Raw genomic sequence first — 13,398 nt, 5'->3', positions numbered from 1 at the left:
CACTTACTTAAAGTCTTCAACGGCACCAAATCCCACGGTTTTCTGCCACCCCGATACTTATTTCAGTGTAATCTGCTGCTGTAGCTTTGTTTATTTACCCTGTACTGTCCTATATTATCTTCAACTGTAAGTCACTATTTTCCTGTTTTGATTATTTTGTTTATGTACTCTGTAATTGGGCACTGTGGATTCCTTGTGTCGCATCATCATAACAACAACGACTTGGGGGCCAATTCAATTGTGGCGCGCGCCTTCCAGTTTAAAAGAATGAGCATCTATCGTAGCTATTGAATTGTTGCTCCGATAAACACCCATTAGCAGCGGCGCACACATTTTTTTTTCTCGGACCCCCTCAGAGGTGCGAGAAGAGAATGTGTTAAAAAGTCCGTAGATGGGCACCCAAACTCGGACTTTGGACGCCCATTCAGTTTTTTTTTAGACGGGTTTAGCCAAATGAAGCGGAGAGGCGCCTTACCTTTAGTGCAGATTTTCACCTTTGAGCAATTGAATAAATAAGTGTATAATCCCTCCTCATTCACACGGTCTTACAGCTTTACCAGAAGCATCCATTATTGCATTTTTCCAAATGTATTTCTAATCATTTAAGGGTAACTCACCAGGAGAAATGTAAAATATGTATAGTCCCTGAAGCGTAACACTGACAGAGCTGTATTAACTGATTGACAAAAGCATAAGGCAAAGTTACATAAATTAGCAATGTATAGAATAAAAAAAGGTCCAACAAATCCAATCTCCACTTACAAATTTTAAAACTATAACAGGGTTACAAATAAGTTTCCTATTTGCTAAAATGGGAATTCCTTAATGTCACCGGTTATTAAAGCCTAGGCTAGATAACATGCAGTACATGACAACATTCTTTAGAAAAGATTGATATGTTTAGGGGGCCATTCAATTGTTCTGTTCACACCTGTAAGTAAAGGCCACCCAACAGACCTATTCAATTGTTTTGGTAATGGGCACAGGTGCCATGGGTTCCAATTACTAATCATATGGGGTCGATTCTATTCGACAACTTAAGAATAGCGCCGGGAATTAGCTCCCGACGCTATTCAATTCAGCTGCTAGTGACCCGCAATTGTCGGGAATTCTTCTCTCATCCCCGGGGGATGAGAGAAGAAACCCGACAAAAGTGCTGCCTCACGGCCGGCACAAGGCTGATTCTGTCGGGAATCAGCCTCGCGCCGGGGAGTTAAGTCGGAGAATGCCCGTTTTCCCGACAATTCAACCTGTTTAGTCGGCGAGAACGGGACATCGCCGACTTAACTGGAGCTGAATTGAATAGCGTCGGGAGCTAATTCCCGGCGCTATTCTTAAGTTGCCAAATAGAATCGACCCCTATGTGTTTTGCAATGTAAAGTAGGTAAAACATATCTAAACTGTTGGGTACTCTGTGGAAAGTACAGTTTGGTTGCCCAAAAGAATATATTTTTGCTTGCCACCTGCGAGGCGAGTGGGGAGCCTGGATTGGCAAGAATGACGCTTGCCAGGAGAGCTGGTTAATTGGGGTTCACCAGCTGGCTCAGACTGCCAATTCCTAGGGGGCAGGTCTGCTATCCAGATGACCTATTCTAAGCCTTTATCATTATTCACTACATTGAGCCTTAGTGGGCAAGTCCAATAGCTGTATTCTTACAGCAGATCACAGGGAGATCAGGCTCTGTCAATGATGATGGAAATTGAAACAGTACTAAAGATTTTGAACTAAGGAGCCCACAGCTTGCTATCTGGGACCTGAAACCTCTAGAAGTGGGCAGTGGAAACTAGGAGCTGCTCCTTGTCCCCAGAGTGGGACATACTTGCCAACTTCTGCATTCTCTCCTCCAGAATTATTATATTGATGATGAGGTGACAGAGAGCATCAGGTGCTTGGTACAGCCCTGGTAGCTAGCAGTAATATAAGGTGCAGTGCTGATCTGCAAAACAATTTAACAGCTCACTCAGGCGCCCAATATTTGCACGGACGCAAAAAAAAAAATTTGAATTCACCCTTAGAAGGAAAATGCCCTTACACAGACTCAAATGTAGGAAACATAGAACTTAGATCTGCTATTGTTAAGTTTATGACTGGACTTCATGAGCAAACTACATATTACATAACATCAATAAATATTTGCGGATGTACACGCAACCAGCATCAAAAATCTTTAATTGACCCAACACTGCAGCATGAGAGGCCTCAGAACAACTGCAATGTAATATTGATCCTATCGAAATCAAAAGTATTATCAGGCACAGCAGAAAATGTAGTCAGATTAGCAGTGTGTGTGTGTGTAGACATCTGTCAACTGCACAAACAATCAGAAATACGGGTATAAGTAATTATGTCACTAAACCAATGAAACTTAAGCTGGCTATGCACTGCCTGATAATGCAGCCAACAGGGAAGAGGATAGGAGCGTCTGCCCAATAATTAGAGCGCCTCCATACACTACACTATATATGGGGATGAACAACAGCTAGGTGGATCGGTTTGGTTTTCTAACCACACCGAATGATCTAGACTGTTATCCATTTTCAGGCTAGGAATGATAATTGTTCAGTACCATACACTGAGCAATAACCAGTCTTTTGGTTGTGCAGCGTCTGACTTCCATTGCTTTGGCCAAACTGAACAATGATCCTGATGCTCAGCTTGAGTGACTAGAGATAGGATAGATATATGTAAGACCTTGTAAACTGTTTGTATACAATATATGCAAGACCTTGTAAACTGTTTGTTAAATAAACAAACAAAAAAGTCTAAAAACACTTATGGCCCATACACACGGTGAGATTCGGGCTATGCCCGAATCTCACTATGCGACAGGGGCTAGATCGGCACAGTCAGTATCGCAAGCACATAATGAGTGTGCTTGCGATACCGACTATGTGCGATTTTGGCTAAGTGTCAATTTTGACTATCTCTTCTATAGAGATAGTCAAAATTGACTTGCCTGAACAGTCTATCTAGGCTTGCGATGCCGACCGCGCATCGGCATCGAATCGGGATCGCAATGTGACTTACACCTTGCGATCTGCACTAACTTTTCTTACAATTTTGACTATATAGTCAAAATCGTAAGAAAAAAATCTCACCGTGTGTACACACCATTAGAACAATCTCAAAAGCAACTGCAAAACAGTAATGTGCTTTAAAGTACAAGAAAGATGGCATTAATTTATTATACATTTTACTTAAGCGTTGATCAGTAGCAGACTTGATCAAGAATGGTGGAAAATTGGAAACCTTACTCATGTTATGGAAAATAAAAAAATATATTTTCCAAAAGCACACTTGCGATACCTTGGCATTTAACAAAATCTTATTTAAATCAGAAATGGCAATCTAGAAACAATAATTACAAGTGCATTTGTATGTTTAGGATACAGCATCCCAAGAGGTATGAAGCAAATTATGCTGCAGTGTGATGCAGCTTCATCAGGGTAATTATGGGTTAAACTACAGCAGGAAGACAATATACAGAGAAGAATACACTATACACTCCCTTCTCACCGCCCACTGCCTCCACAGCGAAAGGCACCTCAAGAAATCCTGCTCTGCTGCTATCATTTGTAACTTGAAATTGCTTATTCAAGGTTTGACCAGTTTCAGAAAAGAAATAACACAAACGTGATGTGTGTAAAATACAAACATTTTTAATATTTAGTGTTCAAACATAAACCAATAAAAATGAGAATATTAACCCAACTCGTAATATAAATATTACAATGATTATTTGAACAAACCTTCCTTGTACTACATGTGTGTGCTGCAGACATATATACTGCATGGGGTGTGGAGAACCCAAGCTGATTAGATTACAACATCAGCCGGGGGCCGCCATTTTTAGCCTCTTCAAAAGGACAAAATAAAAGGGAAATACAAGCAACAATTGCAGATTATTAACAAGTAAAACCCTCTTGTTTTGAAAAACAAATTAGAGCGAAAACAGGGGCTGGAGCTACCTAGTAATATCAAACAAGAATGGTAATTCCATCCACCCAAAGAGACAACTAAACATTACACTATCTTAGCACATACAAAAAGGCTACGTGGTTAAACAATGTATTCTGAACACAAAAGGAGGGGTACACAAGCAATAACATCTACAAACTCAAAGCAATTTATAGACTGATGAGAAGCTATGTGACTGATTATTTACTTAATAGGGGTGCTGACGGAAGCATGGTGTTCCCTTTCTTTGTGTGCTAGTGTTGTGTCTGAGCTGGCCTGCTTACACACACACAGGATTGCTTGTTCCTCCCCCATCCATGTCTGCAGCCTGAGAGCAGAAAGCCCTGGAAAGACCTACAGCTTTGCAGAGGGTGTGTGTGTGAGGATGTACACACACACCCTCCCAAACATCATAGCCATGTTTTCCTTATACATACACAACAGAAACTACCCATAAAATAATCTGCCACCATCAATTTTGAACAGGAAATGCTTTATTTGCTTTTTAATAATATTAGCCACAATTAACAGCATATCAGCTACATTGGTAAAGTGTTTATAAATTAATATTAAAAACAAACAACCACAAAATAGTATAAAAACTGATTCTTACAAACACTACATAAAGCAACACCAGCATTACCTAAACATACCTTCCTAATGGGAGCAACCACAGGAAAAACCTTTCCTATTAAAGCCTGTAGACATCTTTTAGAGGGGAAGGGAATCAAACACGGCTGTGTAGGTAGGGCATTTGCAATATCAAGTTATACACAGTTTGATAAGAATTGTGCCTGGTACAGTATGTATTTCCATCACATCAACAATTTCTCTGGTGCAATATAAAAATGAACATAAGTTGTACAAGCTGACAAAGCCCAAATACTGTAATGGAGAAGGCCTGAAAGGGAAATACTTCATTATATAAACGTGAAAGTGCCAGTCTGGGTGTATGTAGGACTACTGAGCAATAAGGGACACCGCTAGGTTATCTATTTACATACAAAAGTATAGATTAACACTACAGCACAGGGATAGCATGCAATGTGGCTGCCCACCCCTGCCAGAAACATCTAGGATGGCCAGGAACCCGCCATATTTATGGTATATACCGACCCTTCTCTAGGAGCAGAGACTGTGAAGCACCTCACGTATGAGCACACAGGTCTGTGCACATACATGTACACACATTACAGAACACATGTGCAGTGACATTTTCAGAACAGGAATGTACAAGTGAAGAGTGAATAACCTACAATAGACACCCAATACTGCATATACGTGCCCTGCAAAGAGAACAGTCTCCCAGGCTACATAATAAGCGGCAGACACTTACCTACAATGTGCAAACGCCAGGAAACAGGACACGGTTACAGCGGGACTCAGGCACACAGCCCTAAAAGGAGACTACGTGACAGGCTGCGGGGGAATAGTGCATACAGCTGCAGCCGGTCACAGGCAGCGGACAGCGGCGGGGTGACAGGAGCAGCGACGTCAGGGACAGCCCGGGACCGTTAAGCAGATCTGCAGGGCTGACACTACAACAGCATGACACACCGGCACTGACCTGACCGGGGAAGCGAGCGACAGCAGTCGGTGATATAAAGGCTGTTTGCAGCGCTTGTGGTGTCTGCAACCCCAATGTGTACAAACCCCGCTCCTCCCGTGCCTCAGCCTACGCTGGCTCTATGTCACTGCCTCTCTCTGGAAAATGGCGTCGGATGCTTATACGGGGATGCCGAACCCAGTTGCCAGGGGCTCAACACTGTGACTGAGACTACTGCGGGTGTGAGGATCTAGCGGATGAAACCTTTGCCCACAAGTAAAATGGCGGTTTCAGTAACACAAAATCCGCCATTCTGCTTATGGGCAGAATCCTGTGACGTAGGAAAGCTGCGGCTGCACCACCCCGCTCAGCAGCCTCAATGAGTGAGTCTCCACATCTTTTATTGGAAGGTGGTGCTAGGCATCTATGGCGACGTATTTAATGGTTAAGCAAGCTTGTACTGCTGAAGGGTTATCCGCAGCCTCCTGAGAGACAAGTCCTTGCAGCCTGAGTAGGAATGGGAGAAGGTTGCAGGCATTTTGTAGATAATATGTGTACATCATCACACCGTGTAGAGAGCGTGCAGAGCTATGCAGCAAGGAGCCGCCATGTTGTCCTGTACTGCAGCACATCGTTCTGATCATAGATATGTTACAGGACGTATATATACGCGCTGTTATCGGACACGTTCACACAGTACATGCTGCGTGATCAGCAAGAGAGGATTCTTACTATGCCTCAGATATACAAACGGCAGCCGGGAGCGGGGGATAGGTCGGGCTCACTCTGGCTGCAATGTGTGACACAGGTCTCTGTCGGTCACACTGCAGTGGGTGTAACAGGACACAGGGCTCCCTCTGGGAATGGGTGGGTTACTCAGTACATGGTCTCTAGGCAGCCCGGTGCTGCTGCTCTGGCTCTATCTGGGGAAGATGGAGGCGGTTCTTCCTCGCCCATCTCTGCGCTTATCACCATGGAGTTTCACCGAGGGAGAGACGCTGTCGGGGTCTCCTGGGCTGACGATAGTGCGCAAACGCGAGGTTGTGTGTATGTGATGTGACAGAGGCTTGCAGACACAGCACTGCGCTCATGCTCACACTGTCCGTGCAGAGAGGAGGACGCGGCGGCTGCTGGGACTACACTGCTGTAGCATCGCCACCACCACACTGCCATCCGTGTCTGCCAAGTGACTGGATGGTGAAGGGACATTTCCGCACCACGTATTGTATTCGTTATTAAACTGTCGGTGTGTGGCAGCAGCGCTGTGTTAGGCGGATTCTGATTGCGCTAGAATCCGTGCAGCGCCTGCCTTGCACAATGGCGCCCTGTTCCTTGCTGACATTTTACTGTGTTGTTGTTTGTTGGGGGGGGGAGGGGCGAGGCTGACTGAGAGCAGCCAATTGGCGCTTTAGCTGTGTTGTATCGGCAGGCTCTGATTGGCTAGCCGTGACATCATGCTGCAGCAGGTGGGAGGAGAGAGAGCTGCTGGGGGATGCGGGTGCAGAGGGAGAGCTCGGCGCCATTATGTAACAACGCAACAGCGAGCCAGACTACCTGTCACTATCGCATTGCTGCGCGATGGTGGCTGACCTATAATGATCTGTACCCTCTTTTCTAGGGAGACTAATAACCGCGCATTGTGGTCTAGTCCATCCAGTGCCGCTCGATGTGCCGGACAATGAATTGTGAGTGCGTCACGCCAACATGGTGCCCTGGGAGCCGCTGTGCTGGGGCTGCACGTCCTGCGCTGGTCACGTGTCCGTGTTGCCCGGTGATATAGGGCTTGGCCGGCAACCAAGTGGTTAGAGACGGATGTGGGGGAGGAAGAAGTTATTTCTGCTGTGGGGTGGGGGCAGTCACTGTGGGCTATAGTTCACCATTTTACAGATTAGTGAGAGCTGCTGCTTTGCGCGTAGTACATAAGCTATGAGAATGTTATTAACTCCTGCAATGCGGCCTGTGTAATGCGCTTCTTCGTTTACAACAGCAGTCGTCTTTCTAGGAGAAATTACCAGCTTCAGGCAATGTTAGTGACAGGTTTGTTCTACTCATGTAATCTCATATTTTTTTAGTAATTCCATATTTACGAAATTATTTGCATCAAATGTGGTATATTGTCTAGAATAGCAATCTGCAAATAATAATGCTAGATGTTTGGTACATGTTCGCAGAAACTGAGGCAGCCATCTTGGTGCACTAAATTGCTATTCTAAGTACTCATTCATGATTATTCTTTTACACTCTGTTCCCTCTACCAAACACCACACCATACCTCCCAACATGACCCTCTCCAGGAGGTACAAAATACGCTGCTTTTGGACTTATCTATTAATATATGATTGCTGGCACCTGTTTTGAACAGGTTAATGTATATAAGAGGTGTTTCAGCACAGGTGATGGCAATCATAAATAAAAGGGAAGTCCAGGAGCAGAGCATTCTGTCCCTCCTGGAGAGGGTTGTGTTGGAAGGTATGCAACACACTAGATCCATTTTTTTTCTGTTTTGTATTTTGGAAGCCAATTAACCTGCATAATTTGTCCCCAAACGCTCTTAAATCACTGCAACCTAGAGTATCAGTATGTTTTTCATGGTACCCCTCAAGTTTCTCCTATAGAATTCAGCAAATCTATAATTTTTTTAAGTTCTTTTGTAATAATTTTATTATCCTTTTTCTCTGACGTCCTAGTGGATGCTGGGAACTCCGTAAGGACCATGGGGAATAGCGGCTCCGCAGGAGACTGGGCACAAAAGTAAAGCTTTAGGACTACCTGGTGTGCACTGGCTCCTCCCCCTATGACCCTCCTCCAAGCCTCAGTTAGATTTTTGTGCCCGGCCGAGAAGGGTGCATTCTAGGAGGCTCTCCTGAGTTTCTTAGAAAAGGTTTAGTTTTAGGTTTTTTATTTTCAGTGAGACCTGCTGGCAACAGGCTCACTGCATCGAGGGACTAAGGGGAGAAGAAGCGAACCTGCCTGCTTGCAGCCAGCTTGGGCTTCTTGGCTACTGGACACCATTAGCTCCAGAGGGACCGAACACAGGCCCAGCCTCGGAGTCCGGTCCCAGAGCCGCGCCGCCGGCCCCCTTACAGAGCCAGAAGCAAGAAGAGGTCCGGAAAATCGGCGGCAGAAGACATCAGTCTGCACCAAGGTAGCGCACAGCACTGCAGCTGTGCGCCATTGCTCCTCAGGCACACTTCACACTCCGGTCACTGAGGGTGCAGGACGCTGGGGGGGGGCGCCCTGAGCAGCAATAAAAACACCTTGGCTGGCGAAAATACATCACATATAACCCCCAGGGCTATATGGGTGTATTTTAACCCCTGCCAGAATCCATAAAAATGCGGGAGAAAAGTCCGCGAAAAAGGGGCGGAGCCTATCTCCTCAGCACACTGGCGCCATTTTTCCTCACAGCTCCGTTGGAGGGAAGCTCCCTGGCTCTCCCCTGCAGTTACTACACTACAGAAAGGGTTAAAAAAGAGAGGGGGGCACTAATTAGGCGCAGTATTAATAAAACAGCAGCTATAAGGGGAAAAACACTTCTATAAGGTTATCCCTGTGTATATATATAGCTCTCTGGTGTGTGCTGGCATACTCTCCCTCTGTCTCCCCAAAGGGCTAGTGGGGTCCTGTCCTCTATCAGAGCATTCCCTGTGTGTGTGCTGTGTGTCGGTACGATTGTGTCGACATGTATGAGGAGGAAAATGGTGTGGAGGCGGAGCAATTGCCTGTAATGGAGTTGTCACCCCCTAGGGAGTCGACACCTGAGTGGCTGAGCTATGGAAGGAATTACGTGACAAAAATGATGACATGAGACAGCCGGCTACTCAGCTTGTGCCTGTCCAGGCGTCTCAAAAGCCATCAGGGGCTCTAAAACGCCCGTTACCTCAGATGGCAGATACAGACGCCGACACGGAAACTGACTCCAGTGTCGACGATGAAGAGACGAATGTGACTTCCAGTAGGGCCACACGTTACATGATTGAGGCTATGGAAAAAATGTTTTTACATATTTCTGATAATACAAGTACCACTAAAAAGGGTATTATGTTTGGTGAGAAAAAACTGCCTGTAGTTTTTCCTGCATCTGAGGAATTAAATGAAGTGTGTGATGAAGCGTGGGTTTCCCCCGATAAAAAATTATTAGCATCATACCCCTTCCCGCCAGAGGATAGGGCACGTTGCGAAACACCCCCTAGGGTGGATAAAGTGCTCACACGTTTGTCTAAACAGGTGGCACTACCGTCTCCTGATACGGCCGCCCTTAAGGAACCTGCTGACAGAAAGCAGGAGAATATCCTAAAATGTATATACACTCACACGGGTGTTATACTGCGACCAGCAATCGCCTCAGCCTGGATGTGCAGTGCTGGGGTGGCGGGGTCGGATTCCCTAACTGAAAATATTGATACCCTAGATAGGGACAGTATATTACTGACTATAGAGCATTTAAAAGATGCATTTCTATATATGCGTGATGCACAGAGGGATATTTGCCGACTGGCATCAAGAGTAAGTGCGCTGTCCATTTCTGCCAGAAGAGGGTTATGGACGAGGCAGTGGTCAGGTGATGCTGACTCCAAAAGGCATATGGAACAGGTGGACCCCTGGATCCTTCAGGTGGTATCTCAGGGGTACAAATTGGAATTCGAGACGTCTCCCCCTCGCTGTTTCCTAAAGTCTGCTTACCGACGTCTCCCTCCGACAGGGAGGCGGTATTGGAAGCCATTCACAAGCTGTTTTCCCAGCAGGTGATAATCAAGGTACCCCTCCTGCAACAGGGAAAGGGGTATTATTCCACGCTGTTTGTGGTACCGAAGCCGGACGGCTCGGTGAAACCTATTTTAAATCTGAAATCCTTGAACACTTACATACAAAGGTTCAAATTCAAGATGGAGTCACTCAGAGCGGTGATTGCAAACCTGGAAGAAGGGGATTATATGGTGTCTTTGGACATCAAGGATGCTTACCTCCATGTCCCAATTTACCCTTCTCACCAAGGGTACCTCAGGTTTGTGGTACAGAACTGTCACTATCAGTTTCAGACGCTGCCGTTTGGTTTGTCCACGGCACCCCGGGTCTTTACCAAGGTAATGGCCGAAATGATGACTCTCCTTCGAAGGAAGGGAGTTTTATTTATCCCTTACTTGGACGATCTCCTGATAAGGGCAAGATCCAGGGAACAGTTGGTAGTCGGGGTAGCACTATCTCAAGTAGTGTTGCGGCAGCACGGTTGGATTCTCAATATTCCAAAGTCGCAGCTGATCCCGACGACACGTCTTCTATTCCTAGGAATGATCCTGGACACAGTCCAGAAAAAGGTGTTTCTCCCGGAGGAGAAAGCCAGGGAGTTATCCGAACTAGTCAGAAACCTCCTAAAACCAGGCCAAGTGTCAGTGCATCTATGCACAAGGGGTCCTGGGAAAAATGGTGGCTTCCTACGAAGCAATTCCATTCGGCAGATTCCACGCAAGAACTTTCCAGTGGGACCTGCTACACAAATGGTCCGGATCGCATCTTCAGATGCATCAGCGGATAACCCTGTACCCAAGGACAAGGGTGTCTCTCCTGTGGTGGTTGCAGAGTGCTCATCTTCTAGAGGGCCGCAGATTCGGCATTCAGGACTGGGTCCTGGTGACCACTGATGCCAGCCTGCGAGGCTGGGGAGCAGTCACACAGGGAAGGAATTTCCAGGGCTTGTGGTCAAGCCTGGAGACATCACTTTACATAAATATCCTGGAGCTAAGGGCCATTTACAATGCCCTAAGCCAAGCAAGACCTCTGCTTCAAGGTCAGCCGGTACTGATCCAGTCGGACAACATCACGGCAGTCGCCCACGTGAACAGACAGGGCGGCAAAAGAAGCAGGAGGGCAATGGCAGAAGCTGCAAGGATTCTTCACTGGGCGGAAAATCATGTGATAGCACTGTCAGCAGTGTTCATTCCGGGAGTGGACAACTGGGAAGCAGACTTCCTCAGCAGGACAGGTATTGCGCCAGGTCAAGGGACCCTCAGGCAATAGCTGTGGACGCTCTGGTAACACCGGGGGTGTACCAGTCAGTGTATGTGTTCCCTCCTCTGCCTCTCATACCCAAGGTACTGAGAATTATAAGACGGTGAGGAGTAAGAACTATACTCGTGACTCCGGATTGGCCAAGAAGGACTTGGTACCCGGAACTTCAAGAGATGCTCACAGAGGACCCGTGGCCTCTACCTCTAAGAAGGGACCTGCTCCAGCAAGGACCCTGTCTGTTCCAAGACTTACCGCGGCTGCGTTTGACGGCATGGCGGTTGAACGCCGGATCCTGAAGGAAAAAGTCATTCCGGAAGAAGTCATTCCTACCCTGATCAAAGCCAGGAAGGATGTGACCGCAAAGCATTATCACCGCATTTGGCGAAAATATGTTGCGTGGTGCGAGGCCAGGAAGGCCCCAACGGAGGAATTTCAACTGGGTCGATTCCTGCATTTCCTGCAAACAGGAGTGTCTATGGGCCTAAAATTAGGATCCATTAAGGTTCAGATTTCGGCCCTGTCGATTTTCTTCCAGAAAGAACTGGCTTCAGTTCCTGAAGTTCAGACGTTTGTCAAGGGGGTGCTGCATATACAGCCTCCTTTTGTGCCTCCAGTGGCACCTTGGGATCTCAATGTAGTTTTGGGGTTCCTAAAATCACATTGGTTTGAACCGCTTAAATCTGTGGATTTGAAATATCTCACATGGAAAGTGGTCATGCTGTTGGCCCTGGCTTCGGCCAGGCGTGTGTCAGAATTGGCGGCTTTAACTTATAAAAGCCCTTACCTGATTTTTTTCATACGAACAGGGCAGAATTGAGGACTCGTCCTCAATTTCTTCCTAAGGTGGTTTCAGCGTTTCACCTGAACCAGCCTATTGTGGTACCTGCGGCGACTAGGGACTTGGAGGACTCCAAGTTGCTGGACGTTGTCAGGGCCCTGAAAATATGTTTCCAGGACGGCTGGAGTCAGAAAATCTGACTCGCTGTTTATCCTGTATGCACCCAACAAGCTGGGTGCTCCTGCTTCTAAGCAGACTATTGCTCGTTGGATTTGTAGTACAATTCAGCTTGCACATTCTGTGGCAGGCCTGCCACAGCCAAAATCTGTAAATGCCCACTCCACAAGGAAGGTGTGCTCATCTTGGGCGGCTGCCCGAGGGGTCTCGGCTTTACAACTTTGCCGAGCAGCTACTTGGTCAGGGGCAAACACGTTTGCAAAATTCTACAAATTTGATACCCTGGCTGAGGAGGACCTGGAGTTCTCTCATTCGGTGCTGCAGAGTCATCCGCACTCTCCCGCCCGTTTGGGAGCTTTGGTATAATCCCCATGGTCCTTACGGAGTTCCCAGCATCCACAAGGACGTCAGAGAAAATAAGAATTTACTTACCGATAATTCTATTTCTCGTAGTCCGTAGTGGATGCTGGGCGCCCATCCCAAGTGCGGATTGTCTGCAATACTTGTACATAGTTATTGTTAACTAAATCGGGTTATTGTTGTTGTGAGCCATCTATCCAGAGGCTCCTCTGTTATCATACTGTTAACTGGGTCAGATCACAAGTTGTACGGTGTGATTGGTGTGGCTGGTATGAGTCTTACCCGGGATTCATAAATCCTTCCTTATTGTGTACGCTCGTCCGGGCACAGTATCCTAACTGAGGCTTGGAGGAGGGTCATAGGGGGAGGAGCCAGTGCACACCAGGTAGTCCTAAAGCTTTACTTTTGTGCCCAGTCTCCTGCGGAGCCGCTATTCCCCATGGTCCTTACGGAGTTCCCAGCATCCACTACGGACTACGAGAAATAGAATTATCGGTAAGTAAATTCTTATTATTTGTATGGTGCCACAAAGGTTCTGTAGCGCCTAACAAAGAACAGCAAAACAAGTCCTGC

The 13,398-nt window shown here is 46.6% G+C and overlaps 1 protein-coding gene across 6 annotated transcripts in view; it reads right to left on the bottom strand.

Annotated features, from left to right (window-relative positions):
• Window positions 1–6,843, bottom strand: part of KMT2E (lysine methyltransferase 2E (inactive)) — a 445,960-nt gene extending 439,117 nt beyond the window's left edge. For 3 of the 6 annotated variants that reach the window (XM_063927017.1, XM_063927020.1, XM_063927022.1), the window contains exon 1: window positions 5,295–6,843. The gene's annotated coding sequence lies outside the window, so the exon portion shown is untranslated. The remainder of the gene's footprint in view (window positions 1–5,294) is intronic. The other 3 variants (XM_063927018.1, XM_063927019.1, XM_063927021.1) reach the window with 3 other exon arrangements.
• Between the last annotated feature and the right edge of the window lie 6,555 nt (window positions 6,844–13,398).

Source organism: Pseudophryne corroboree, chromosome 6 (assembly GCF_028390025.1).
Source record: "Pseudophryne corroboree isolate aPseCor3 chromosome 6, aPseCor3.hap2, whole genome shotgun sequence".
NCBI classification, from domain to species: domain Eukaryota; kingdom Metazoa; phylum Chordata; class Amphibia; order Anura; family Myobatrachidae; genus Pseudophryne; species Pseudophryne corroboree.
Note: the sequence above shows the minus strand (reverse complement) of the source record. Positions and strands in the feature narration are given on the sequence as shown.